This window comes from Oratosquilla oratoria, chromosome 1 (genome assembly GCF_046742065.1).
Source record: "Oratosquilla oratoria isolate Oo_2021 chromosome 1, ASM4674206v1, whole genome shotgun sequence".
Lineage (NCBI taxonomy): Eukaryota > Metazoa > Arthropoda > Malacostraca > Stomatopoda > Squillidae > Oratosquilla > Oratosquilla oratoria.
In genome coordinates this window covers 15,873,270-15,888,269 of record NC_134777.1, presented here as the reverse complement: position 1 = coordinate 15,888,269, position 15,000 = coordinate 15,873,270, and positions in this window count along the sequence as shown.

The following is a 15,000-nucleotide window of genomic DNA, read 5'->3' as shown; positions in this document are numbered from 1 at the left end:
TTAGAAGGAGCACAGCCCATAGTACCAGCCAATCTGAGACTAGGAGAAACGAGACAGATGACACAAGCACGCCTTAAATACCGGCCAGATCACCACAAGCCATCATTCTGATCTTTCCCACCGTGAAGACAAGGTCCACTTCCACGCCACTGAAGAAGAGTCAATGTGACTCGAAATCGCGATGTGGCAGCCCAGATGACCTCCTATGGAGAAATCATCTCACATCTTGCAAGAAAGAATAAGTCTATCTTGCGTAATAAGGAGAATAACCTTAAGAAAATTCAGCATGCTGAATTGTCTATCACTTTTAATGAAACATATATATATATATGTATATATATATGTGTGTGTGTATATATATGTATATATATAATGTGTATATATATGTACACACACACACACACACACACACACACACACACACACACACACACACACACACACACACACACACACACACACACACACACACACACACACACACACAATTCCTAGCCCACGAGAGTTGGAGTAACGACTCGCAGAGCAGCGATACTGAGATTTCAGCCCTGGGCGGGATTCGAACTCGGATCGCAGCAGCAGCAACAGTTGCGAACCCTACCACTGCGCCGTCGAGTCGTGTGTGTGTTTGTGTGTGTGTGTGTGTGTGTGTGTGTGTGTGTGTGTGTGTGTGTGTGTGTGTGTGTGTGTCTGTGTGTGTGTGTGTGAGTCTGTTTCTGTATGTATCAACAGAATGTGTACGTGAACATACAGTTTGGTGACAATATCACTCAATCACTTCTCTGGCGCTAGAGGCCCATTGAGGCCCTTGACCACTACAACAAGATGCCTCCAGACTCTCCGATCTGCTGCTAACATCTCTATATCATCGGGGTCGAAGTCCAGGGATCGCAAGTCGTTCTCCACCACATTCTTCCATTAAGTACGGGGGCGTCCTCGAGGTCTCCTGCCCACTATATTCTCGGTCAAAACTTGAGAAGTGAATCTGTCTGGTCCGGATCTGAGAATGTAACCAAGCCATCTCAGTCTCCATGATCTAATGTAGTCAGAAACTTGAGGCATGGGTATTAGATCCCGGGCTTCACGTGTGTAACGCCTTCTCCATAAATTTAACTCACCATCATATACCGGGCAGCAGATTGATTTGAGAGTAACATTTTCAAATCTGAGTAATTTTGTCTCTGAGTTGGCTGACAGTTAATTGTTGATCACAAATTCTGATGATGAAACATGAAAAGTAAATTAAGAAATGTAATAAATGAACTTCAAAAGCGCACGGAAATATTCCAATTGACAAAAAGAAAAAAAGACAGAGGTGTTTATGAATGACGTTCGGTTATGGACTGTTAACATTTCTCAAAATAAAGAATATATTTATTTGTAATATAGAACAAGATGTAGATTACGTTTCATTAATTTCACGTGACATGTCTTACCTATCTTTGATATTTTTTGTATACATATATATACGTATACATATATGTATGTATATATGTGTATGTATATAAGTAAATGTATATATAAATATATATATATGTATATGTATGTATATATAGATATATTGTATATATATGTATGTATATATAGATATATTGTATATATCTATCTATCTATCTATATATATATATATATATATATATATATATATATATATAATATACATTCACATACACTAAATTGTGATAAGGGAAATATAAGAGGACATGAAAAGAAGCTCAAAAAGGACATTTATAAAAGATACCTGAATAGAACAGCTTTCAACTTAAAGTGGTTTATGTCTGGAACAAATTGGACGAAGCAATAGTGTGTACAAAGACATACATGAATTTAAGGGCAAACTAGATACTACGAGATACAAAGACGAGACACCACGAGCGTAGCTCTCCTTACCGTAAGACACAAATAGGTAAACACACACACACACACACACACACACACACACACACACACACACACACACACACACACACACACACATATATATATATATATATATATATATATATATATATATATATATATAATATGCGCACGCAAACACACACACATATACGTACGCAGACACACACTCACACACACACACACACACACACACACACACACACACACACACACACACACACACACACACACACACACACACACACTCATGCGCACACACACACACACTCATGCATACACACACACACACATACACACACGCTCATGCACATACACACACACTCAAACACACACGCACACACACACACACACACACACACACACACACACACACACACACACACACACACACACACATGCACTAATAAATACAATGTGTATAAGATATAAAGGATAAAGAGGAAAGAATTGTACAACAAAAGTATAATACCTTCTTCAGAAAAATTGCCTTGACAGCTTGATTAATTATTGTTATTCTCAGTTATTCGGATATTCGTTAAAGAATGAATCATTGGATGATATATTTGCATTGACCTAGGTGAGGTCACTCGATAGTCCCTCGGGCGACCTTCCTGGTAGTCCTTGGCCTCATTCCAGGTCAACACAGGCTAATCCGTTGCTGCCAACTGTTCCGGTTTTCTCCTGATGTAAACGTAACCATTGCAGTTGCAAAATAAAAGCTGATATGAATAGATATAGGTAAATATAAATAGAGTATATGTGAATATAGATATGAAATATATTTATAGATATGTAAATATATATTGTATATGTATGAACATATTAGGTATATAGATATAAAATATGTAAATATGAAATACGAATATATGAATAAAAAGTTGGTAGAAGATAGACATGCCTATTTTGTTGCCGAGGGAATAGGCCACAGCAAAAGAAAACCATAAGCCGACAGTTAGAGAAAAATTGTACCATCCTCTTCCTTTTCCTTATAAAGACTTGTGTTCATCTTCCCGGTATAGACCCAGCAAAGTCTCAATCTCAAACACTCACGATACATCTAGTAGAAAGTATTATTGTATTAGTTGAGAATCTATTTCAGCTTGTTAGCCTAGAGTAATATCAAAATGCCTTGGGGGTAATTTAAGATAGAGGAAGCATACGGTATTAATAGTCCTATTGTGAAAAAGTGAGGGGGTTGTTCATATACAATTTCGAAATTGTACTACAGCTATATCATACCAGATACCAAGACTCAAGCCAAGAAGCCAGTTCATTCAACTGTACTCATCACATATATTATAGGGATTATTGTAATTTTACATAGATTAGAAGCTCGCGCCTTATTTATGTTGATTACTTGCAATTAAGTTGCCTCATAAAGCGTCACGGGGACATTGCGGGCAAAAGCTCAAGTTAAGATTCATTTCTTAACAAAATACTTCTGAACCCGTTTTGATTTATCGCCTCATTTACAGGATGGTTCCTAAGTTGAAGTAAATAGTTCCAAGTTAGAGAGAATTAAGTGAATTGTATTAAATCATATAATGTATCAGTGGTAAAGGTTTTTTGATTGTTTTTGTAATTAGGTATTTATTGAATTAGATTGGTTAGGATTAGACTTTATGAAGTAAAAGTGTCATTAAAGGGTTTCCAAATGTTTTCCAGAAAGTACTTCAGTTTTCTTTCATCATAATTTCTTGTCACAGTCAGATTGTTTATATATTTACATATACATTTAACAGTATTCATTTATTCTTTTGTTCAATTATTGATTAAATGATTAATTAATTCATATATTTATTTACCTATTTGATTATCTGTATATTAATTAATTTATTTATTCATTCATTTAAGTATTCATGTTAATTTATTTTATGTAACAATTCATCTAATCATTCATTCATTTAGCTATATACTTATCTATATATCTATTTGTCTATTTGTTTATTACTCTATCTATTTACTTATTAATCAAATATTTGATTAATCAATTCATATGTCAATTTTTTTTTATTTACTTATTTGTGTATATGAATGTTTATTTATCAATCCATTTATTCATTTATCTAGTTGTTTACTTATTTATTCATTTACTTATTAATATGTCAATATAATTGTCTATCTACTTTTATTCATTTATCTATTCATTCAGGTAATTATTTATTCATCGACTTGATTATTCATTTTGTAATTAGTAATTAATTTGTGTAATTAGCTATTTATTTATTTTCTTTTGGTGTAACATACATACATGTATATACGTATACCAAAGGCTTTTTCCACCTTACAAGGGATGTAGCCAAAAAAACAAAATCATAAAAACCACTCCCACCCATTCCATCCCCAACATCCTATACCCTCTTCCATTCCTCTTAACTTGGCACCTCCTGGATGACGGGTCATCCCTGCATCTTGTCCACTGCCCTGGGTCAGAAACAGTGTCGCAAGACAGCGCGTCCACAGCAAGGCCGCTGCATTAAATCGGCAACCCCCCCTCTCCATCCCGTTTGGTGTAACATTTACTTTTAAGGCGGTTATTTTTTATATATGTCCTTCACTTTGTCTCTCCATCTCTTATGACTGTTTGCACGTCTGTCTGTCTGTCCTCTCCCGTTCTCTCTCTTCCCTTTCCTCTCTTCCTTTTCATCTCTCTCTTTTTTTCTCACTTTCTCACTTCCTCTCTTCTCCCCCCTCTCTCTTTCTCTATCCTCTCTCTCTCCCTCCCTCTCTCTCTCCACTCTCTTTCTCCCTCTTTTTTCCTTTCTTTTCCTTTCTCGTTACTTTTATGATATTTTGTAATATATTGGGTAATGTAACAAAAAACATACAAATCTTCAATAATAGATTTCTTTTGATACTTCAGGATACGAGACCTTAGGACCACTGTAGACAGGGCAACTATGAGTCTTTGTTGGTTTCCACTAAAAAATGGTCCATCCGTTGATGTCCATACAAATTAGTGATTCCTGTCGTCATATCGTAGTATCTGAAGAAGCATAGAGCGAAACCGGTCAGGAATAAACTCAGGAACTCGGAACTAGACCCGTGACTTCTTTTTCCACCTTCATCATACATATATATATACATATATACATATGTATGTATATATATATATATATATATATATATGTGTGTGTGTGTGTGTGTGTGTGTGTGTGTGTGTGTGTGTGTGTGTGTGTGTGTGTGTTTCTGGGTGGAAAGACTGTCCTTGACTTGAAAATGGTGACAGTATTTTAAAAGTAATTAAAAAGTAATAATGAATTTGTATAAAACTGGAATTTAGTATGGGAAAAAACAAATACTATTGGAAGATATAAAAGAATAAGGGAAGAGGAGAGAGAAAAATTTTATTAAGAATTTTTTTGGAAAAAAGTTATAATTGATATATGTAAGTGTGTACGGTTTCTGTGTGTTTGGAAAATAGAAGAGGAGGAAGAGAGGAGGAGGAGGAGAAAGAAGAAGAAGGGAGATGAAGGAAGTGAAATAATTGAAAACTGGAACGATCGTACAAAAACAAACGAGTTACAAATTAGGTGATAAATGGCCTTGGAAGAAAAGACGCGCAATCTATATGTTAGAAGGAGTAAAGGAGAAAGAGGAGGAGGAGGAGGAGAAGCAAGAGAAGAAAATGGACAGGGAAGAAGAGGTAAAGAAATGGAAAAGAAAGAAGTGGATGAAGGTGAGGGGAGGAGGAGGAGGGTAGAGAGGAGGAGGGAGGAGGAGGAGAAAAAAAGAGAGAAGATAAGGAAGAAGAAGGAAGTGGAAAAATGAGGAGGAGAATGAGGAAAAAAGGGAAGAGAAAGAAGAGGATGAGGGAGGAGGAAAAGGAAATGGTAGAGGACGGAAGGAGGAGGAGGAGGGAGGAGGAGGAAGGGGATGAGGTAAAGGAGGGGATTGCAGTGTCGGCGGCTTGCGATATATGGAGTGGTGAAAATGGAGTTAGATGGAGTTGGGGTTGGGCCTCTTGTGGGCAATGGATAGAGTGAGAATGGGGAGAGGGAGGAGGAGGAGGAGGAGGAGGGGAGAATGGGACAGGAAGGAGGAAGGGGAGGGAAAATGAGAGTGAGGGAGATGACGAGAGTGAAGATATGGAGGGTAAAACACGGAGGAGAAGGGAGAGGAGGAGGAGGAGGAGAGAAGGAGGAGGAAGAGGAGGAGGAGGAGGGCAGAAAGAGAAGTGAAGGAGGAGGGAAGGAGGAGGAGGAGCATGAGGAAGGAGGAAGGGGAGAGAGGAGGAGGGGGAGAGAGAAGGAGTGAAGAGAGGAGTAGGGAGAGAGAGGAGGAGGGGGAGAGAAGAGGAGGGGGAGAGAAGAGGAGGGGGAGAGAAGAGGAGGGGGAGAGAGGAGGAGGAGGGAAAGACGAGAGGGGGAGAAGAGAAGGGGAGGAAGATGAGGGGGAGAGAGGAGGAGGGGGAGAAAGGAAGAAGATGGAGAGAGGAGGAGGGGAGAGAGGGGGGAGAGAGGAGAGAAGAGAGGAGGGGAGAGAGGAGGAGGGGAAGAGAGGAGGAGGGGAGAGAAGAGAAGGGGGAGAAGATGAGGGGTAGAGAGGTGGTGGGGGAAAGGAGGGAGAGAAGGGGTGGGGGAAAGGAGGATGGGGAGAGGGGAAGAAAGGGAGAAAGAAGGAAGGGAGAGAGGTTGGAGGGGGGAGAGGAAGAAGGGGAGAGAGGAGGGGGAGAGAGTGGGAGGGGGAAAGAGGAAGAAGGGGGAGAGAGGAGGAGGGGGAAAGGAAGAAGGGGAGAGAGAAGGAGGGGAGAGAGGAGGAGGGGGAAAGAGGAAGAAGGGGGAGAGAGGAGGAGGGGGAAAGAGGAGGAGGGGGAAAGAGGAAGAAGGGGAGAGAGGAGGAGGAGGAGAGGAGAAGGGGAGGAGGAGAATAAGGATAACTAGGATAATAGAAAGATAGGAAGAGGAGGAGGAGTAGGAGGAGAAGCGACGTGCAGGAAGAGGAGAAGGAGCAGGAGGACGATAAAGAGGGAGAAGAGAGTGGAAATATGAAAGAGAGTAGAGAGGAGAAGAGCAGTAGCCATAGGAAGATTATTAGGAAGAGAAGGAAGAACAGGAATGTAGTTGGATAAGGAAAAGGAGGAGGGTGAAAAAGAGGAAGAGGGGAAGTGTGAAGAAGAGAGGTGCGGAGAGAAAGAAGAGTAAGAAGAATAGACGAAAAGGAAGAGGGAGAAGGAAAAAGAGAAGATGGAGAAGGTAGAAATATAGGAAGGAGAAAAGAAGAGAAAAAAGAGAAGTGGGAACGGAAGAATGAAGAATAAGAGGAGGAAGGAGAAAAAGAGGAAGATGAGTAGTGTGAAGAAGAGAGGTGGGAATAGAAAGAAGAGTAAGAAGGAAGAGGGAGAAGAAAAAAGAGAAGATGGAGTAGGAGGAAATAGAGGGAGGGGGAGAAAAAAAGAGAAAAAAAAAAGAGAAGTGGGAACGGAAGAAGAAAGAATAAGAGGAAGAGAGACAAGAGTCCAATGATCAAGAAAAGATATGGGCGAGATGGAATCTTAATCTTAAACAATAAGTGAAAAATAATGACCGATAAACAAAAAACGAAATAAACTCTCCTAGTGTGACGACAGAAAACGAGAAGAGGGAGTAGTGGTGCAGGACGAGGAGGAGGAGGAGGAGGAAGAAGAGGAGGAGGAGGGTGAGGAGGAAGAAAGAGAAAAGGAAGTGGAAGAAGAAGATGGAGGAAGGAAGACGACGGGAAATGGGAAGAAGAAGCTGTGGTGCAAAAGGAGGAGGAGGAGGAAGAGAGAGGAAATGGAAAGAAGATGAGAGGAAATGAGAAAAGGAAGCCGTGGGGCAGGAGGAGGAGGAGGAAGAGGGAGGAAGAAGAAGGAAAAGGGCAGGAAATGGGAAGAGGAAGTCTTGGGGGAGGAGGAGGAGGAAGAGGGATGAAAAAGAAGGAAGAGGATAGGAAATGGGAAGAGGAAGCCATGGGACAGGAAAAGGAAGAGGAGGAGGAGGAAGAAAGGGGAGAAGAAAAGGAAAAGAAGGAGGATGAAGGAGGAGTACGAGGAAGGTGGAGGAAGGATGATGGCAGGAAACGGGAAGAGGAAGCCGAGGTGTAGGAGGAGGTGTAGGAGGAGGAGTTGTAGGAGGAGGAGGAGGTGTAGGAGGAGGAGGAGGTGTAGGAAGAGGAGGAGGAGGAGGAAACGAACGAGGAGTCGAAAGGAAGAGGACGAATAAGATGAAGAAGGAATTATGGAGAGGAAAGAGGAAGAGAAAAAGGGACGGAGGAAGAAGAGGAGGAATGGAACGAAGAGGATAATATAGTTGGAAGAATAGGAAGGAAGAAGAACTAGAGGTAGAGGAGTAGAAGAAACTGGAGGCTGAGGCTGACCTTGAGACTGAGGTTGTGTCTGAGGTTTGAGACCGAGACTCAGGTTGACATCGATTCTGAGACTGAGACTAAGATCGAGTCTGAGGAAGAAGCCGAGGCTCAGACTGAGTCCAAGGCGGAAGTAGAGTCTGTCTCTGAGGCAGAAATGATCTACAGAAGAGACGAAGAGGATGAGACTGTGGAAAACTCGAGAGGAACCGATTTGGGGCCACCAGGCCATTGATGGCCTGGTTAATCGTCTTAGTCTAGGGACCAGCTGGCACCTGAAAGCAAGCTGCAACTCTGGAATATGAAGAAGTAGGAGAGGAAGAAGAGGAGGAGGAAGAGAAAGAGGAAGAAGAGGAGGAGGAAGAGGAGGAATAGAAGGAGAAGGAAAAGGAGGACGGGACAGAGAATAAGGGACAGAAACAGAACCAGAAGCAGGAGCTCACTTGAGTTTGACAGCGAGCTCTCGTTCCTCATAAGAAGTCTTTGAGGTTGTATGGGCATGAAGAACGACTTGAAAGTGCGCATGAGGTCGATGTCCTACTTAGAAAGGTTCTTGGAATATCAGTGTGATATATACTAGAGCCTTTTCCTTTGAACTTTTTCACATTAGATGTCAATTTGTATTAATAATATGAAGAAGGCGAAGACGATGGGACGCCTACGCAAGGAGGCGCGTAAATGCGGCCGAAGCCGTCACCTTTGCCCTGTGTGCTTGGACTGTTGGGGCAGTTAGCACTCATTACTGGGAACCAGAGAGGAGAGCGAGATTCGAACTCACAGCTAAACAAGTGCGAGACAGGTACGCCTCCAATTATACCACTAGTGCACATAGAGGCTGTAGTAATGCAAGCGTGAGAGGATGAATCAGAGTAGAAAGAGGAACGAAAGGAATTATTGGTAAGGAGATCAGCGGGAAATAAAAATAAGGAGAAAAATGAGGAAGCAGAGTAGGAAGATGATGAAGAAAGGATTTACTGGCAAGAAGATTAATGGAAAGAGAGATGAGTGAAAGAAAGGAAAATGAGGAAGAAGAATACGAAGAGGACGAGGAAAGAATTTCTGTGTGTGTGTGTGTGTGCGTGCGTGTGCGTGCTTATGCGTGCTTATGCGTGCAGGTGTATATGCATGCATGTGTGTGATTCTTCATGGTTCGGATCACGTGTCAGACTCGTGATCGACATTTGTTACCATCCCGGATGAGAACTCAGAGCTCATATATGATCGATCTATGAGTAATGCTGTGACCTTACACGCACACGCACGCACACACGCGCACACACACACGCACACACAGACACACACACACACACACACACACACACACAGACACACACATACACACATACACACACATACATACACACACACACACACACACACAGGAGTTGGAGTAGCGACTTGCAGCGCAGCGATACTGAAATTATTTCAGCCCTGGGCGGGATCCGAACTCGGACCGCCTTGGTAGCCGTCGCGAACGCCACCACTGCGCCGTCGAGTGCGTACGTGTGTGTGTGTGTGTGTGTGTGTGTGTGTGTGTGTGTGTGTGTGTGTGTGTGTGTGTGTGTGTGTGTGTGTGTGCGCGCGCGCGGACGTATGTGTGCATGCATGTGTTCTGAGAACTCTCATATCAAAGAGGATATGATGAAATTTTCACGCAGCGGAGCAATCACTCACATCCTTCTCGGTGGCGTGCGGCGAACGAATCCGACGCACAATTTTGAAAAAAAAAAAAAAAAAAAAAAAAAAAAAAAAAAAAAAAAAATCTCGGCCGGAAATGATCCGTTGAGCGGTTGGGACTCGAGTCCTTACGGTTCAGAGTTGCCCCGGCGACGGGTGGGAGTAGCAGTGAATTATCCCCTCCGTTTAACCCCGAGGATGTCGGAGCTTGGGGGGGGGGCAGTGAAAGGGAAGAAGGGACGGGGAAGCATGAGAGGACATGACGGTAGCAGAAAATAGATACGTAGATTAGAATGAAGAAATGAATAGATTAGTTAGTAAATTTTGTAAATAAGTAATATAAAGTAAATTAATAGATAAATGAATAAACAAACTAGTAAATATATGAAAAATAGATAAATGAATAAATTAAATAAAAACAAACAAATGACGATGATAAGTTTGAGTCATGTGAAAGAAAATAATAACATGACAAAAACAAAATGGTTGAAAAAGAGTAAATAAAATCGAACAAAAAAAATGACATAATATAAAAAAAAAAAAAAAAAAAAAAAAAAAAATTCAAAAGATATGGTGTAGTAGTCCGGAGTTTGCCATAATAAAAAAGAAACTTGCAAATAACAACTCGGAGCTTCTTGGATAAATGTTCTGTCTCAGACAATGATGGAGTGTCGGAAGTCGCGTCGTCTGACAAAGAATAAAAAATGGAAAAGAAAATGAAAAACATGAAACAAGAGTACATGTGTGTGTGTGTGTGTGTGTGTGTGTGTGTGTGTGTGTGTGTGTGTGTGTGTGTGTGTGTTTTCGTACCTGTGCCTGTGTGTGCCTGTGTGCGTATGTACGCATGTATTTACGCATTTATGTATGTACGTGTGTGTGTGTGTGTATGTGTGTGTGTGTGTGTGTGTGTGTGTGTATCAGTGAGTGTGTTTTTATACTTGTACTGTATATACATATGTATGTGTCTATGTATTTATGCATATGAATGTATGTACATATATATGTAGTTATGTATATATATATATATATATATATATGTTTGTATGTGTATGTGTGTATATGTACGTATGTGTATGCATTTACATATGTTTATTTACGTATGTATGTACATATATATGTGTGTGTATATGTACGTATGTGTATGGATGTACGTATGTATTTTTATTTACGTATGTATGTACGTACGTATGTGTGTATATATATATATATGTATGTGAATGCATGTACGTATGTTTATTCACGTATGTATGTACATATGTATGTGTATGCATATATGTATGCATGTGTTTGTATATATGTGTATATTTATGTGTAGTGAGATATTGGCAATCCCTTGTTGTATGGTCGGGGCAAATATTGCTGCATTTTGGTTCTTCATTTATTTGAGAAGCTTTCAGCCCTATCTGGGTTCCTCTTCAGCTCAGTTATATAGAGTTGGGAACAAACAATCTATCTTCAACAGTGAGGTCTAGATCGAGAGGCGTGGGTAGGTTTATGCGTGCTTAAACATATTTACATGGAGAATAGGATGAGAAGAAATGGGTAAACGCATGTGAACTAAAATAAATAATGAAAAAATATAAATGTAAATAACACGATATATATATATATATAATAAAGAATAGATATCGTATGGCATTACAATAAATCTATAATAAAAAAAAGAAAATAAAGTTGAATAAAAATAAAAGAGAATTATTTTAAATAAAATGAAAATTGGAATATAATCGAAAAAGAAAACAAAATATAAAATCACATGTTATATAAAAAATTATATTTTGTAGAAGTAATCGAAATATGAAAATGTTGCATGACGTCACAACTAAAGACCAGCCAACCAGAAGAATACATGATCGTCACTACTGAGGACCAGCCAATCAGAAGAGGCGACATGGCGTGACTGAAGACCAGCCAATCAGAAGGAAATGCTACAACAGGGAAGAATTGTCGAAGACAGTTGAACAGAATGCTTGGCTATTAAACGATGAGCTGTTAGCCGCCGAAGGCCGCTAAAGGGAAGCCGAGCACCCCGGCAAAGCCCGGACAGGAATAGCCCGGGGCTCGTAAGATAGAATAAAATAATATAAAATAAAATGAAGTAAAATAAAACTAAACAAAACAAAATAAAATTAAACAAAAGAAAAGAAAACAATAAAATAGAATAAGATAAAATGAAGTAAAATGAAATAGAATAAAATCAAATCAAACAAGATAAAGTGAAACTATCGACCTAAAGAAGATCTTCGATCTCGAATATCTGCCGAGGATCTCAGACGCTTTTGTTTGTTTCTCTCCTGCTTGCTTGCTTGCTCTCTTGCTTGCGTGATTGCCTGCATGCAAGTTTGGTTGCTACCGAGTCAGGGAGAGAGAGGAAGTTGATGAGAGACTCTCCGTTTGAGAACGCGCTCTTCTGCATTCCTCAAGAACGAAGTCTCGTTCTGCGCCCAAGAAAGAAAAGAAAAAAAAAGAAAAAAAAAAAAAAATCGAATGGAATAAAATTAAGGTTTGATAAAATGAAATAGAACGAATAGTAAAAAACATTAGATGAGATAGAAAAAAATCGAATAGCATAAGATTAAGTTTTGTTTAAATAGAATCGAATAATAAAAAACATGAGATTGAAAAAAATCGAATAGAATGAAATTAAGGTTTGATAAAATAAAATGAGACAGGAAAAAATCGAATAGAATAAAGTTAAAGTTTGATAAAATAAAATAGAATAACTTATAAAAGACATAAGATGAGATAGAAAACAATCAAATAGAATAAGATTAAGGTTTGATAAAAGAGAACAGAATAAACAATAAAAAACATAAGACAGAAAAAAATCGAATAGAATAAAATTAAAGTTTGATAAAATAAAATGAAATAAATAATAAAATACCTAAGATGAGACAGAACAAAAATCAAATAGAATAAAATTAAGGTTTGATAAAATTAAACAAAATAATAAAAAACCTAATAAGATGAAATAGAATGGGATAAAAAATAGAAATAAGATCAAATCAAATATGAAATCAAACCATACCATACCACACCACACCACACCATACCACACCACACCATGCCACACCACACCATATCACACCACATCAGATCAAATTAAATCATATTGTCTCATCTTTGGTCTTAATGTTTGGATAGAGTCACCAGAAACCATACGCATGTCTTGAAGAAAAATAACAATGATATGAGAAAGTATGTAAATGTTATTTAAGGTCATTAACAACTACCGATGATGACGGAAGAACGAAGAGAAAATGAATAAAAAAAGAGGAGGAGGAAAGGAACAAAGGAAGGAGGGAAGAAAAATAAAAGAACGGAAAAGGAAGGAAGAAAGAAAAGAAAAGAGGACAAATAAAATCATGGGTGGGGGAGGCAGGAGGTCTGCACCTAGTATGTATATGTCTATGTATATGTGTGTGCATGTGTGTTTATGTGGGGACAAAGGCGTGGACAACAGTGCTGGGAGGGTGATTTGTCACGAATGAACAAACGAAGTCTTTTGTGTACTCTCATTATCGAGACTATCAATAGTGGACATTCATGTTGTCTTTGTTCTTTTACTCGCTTGTGTATATTTGTGTATGTACAGTATGTATATATATATATATATATATATATATATATATATATATATATATATAATATTATATAATATATATATAGTGTGTGTGCGTGTGTGTTGTGTATGTGCATATTTGTGTGTGTATATGAAAGTTTACGTGTATTTGTATACATATATGTATGTGTATGCATATATGTATGTATATGTGTATGTATATACGTTTACGTATGTGTATGTGTCTATGTATGTGTATATGTGTATTTGTATGTGCATGTGTGTATATGTATATCTATGTATGTGTATATACTATAGTATATGTGTATGTAAATGTGTATCTGTATGTGTATGTGTGTAAGTCCATGTACTTGTATGTATACGTATGTATGTATATGTTTAAATATGCGTTTACACCCAAATACATGCGCGCGTGTATGTGGAAATATAAACGGAATGAGATTTTGTTGAAAAACAAAAATGAACACGACACTTTCAAAGGCTGAAAATATAGATTATACAATGAAATACAATAAGCGAAGTGGAAATAATAATGCAGTCATGGGGTATTTCCAGAAACATAAGATGAAGTGCAAAAAATATATATATATATATATATATATATATATATATATATATATATATATATATATAATATATCGAAGTGGACAGCCCAAGAATTCCGATGCAAAGAACATGTAGTCACTGGATGGGATTGGAGGTAAACAAGTAAAGTAAGGTCCACATATACAATGGTGTCTGAGGTCATAAGGTCAAGAGGCAGGAGGTAAAGTAAGGTCAGTGGGTAAAGTGAGGTAAGAAGTACGAAAGTAGGTAAAATAAGGTCAAATGTCAACAGGTAAAGTAAGGTCAGAGGTATGCAGGTAAAATAAAGTCAGAGGTATACATATAAAATAAGGTCAGAGGTTAGCATATAACGCAAGGTCAGAGATTAACATGAAAAGTAAGGTCAGAGGTGAGTAGGTAAAGTAAGATCAGAGATGATCAGGTAAAGTAAGATCAAAGGTCAGTAGGTAAAGTAAGGATAAAAAAAAAACCCAGCAGCTAAATTGTGGTCAGACTTTACCAGGTAAAGGTAGACCAGCAGGTACATTTAGGATGTCAGTAGATGAAATAAAGTCGAAGGTCTAAGATATATAAGGTGAATTTACTTATAGGATGGTAAAGAGTTAAGCAGCCTCTCCAAAATGAAAACCCGTCACCACAAATCCCTCCCACCCTAATTTCTTCTTCGAGCATTCAGGAGGATTGAATGCACGGGCTCAAAGCCCGTGGGAGTGACATTTCTCTCTCTCTCTCTCTCTCTCTCTCTCTCTCTCTCTCTCTCTCTCTCTCTCTCTCTCTCTCTCTCTCTCTCTCTCTCTCTCTCTCTCTCTCTCTCTCTCAATCTCTCTCTAAAAATAAAAAAAATAATAATAACAAATAAAATAGAAAATAATTAATAAAATAGAATAATAAATAAATGAATAAATTGATAATAAAATAAGATAAAATGAAATTATAAAATAAAAAAT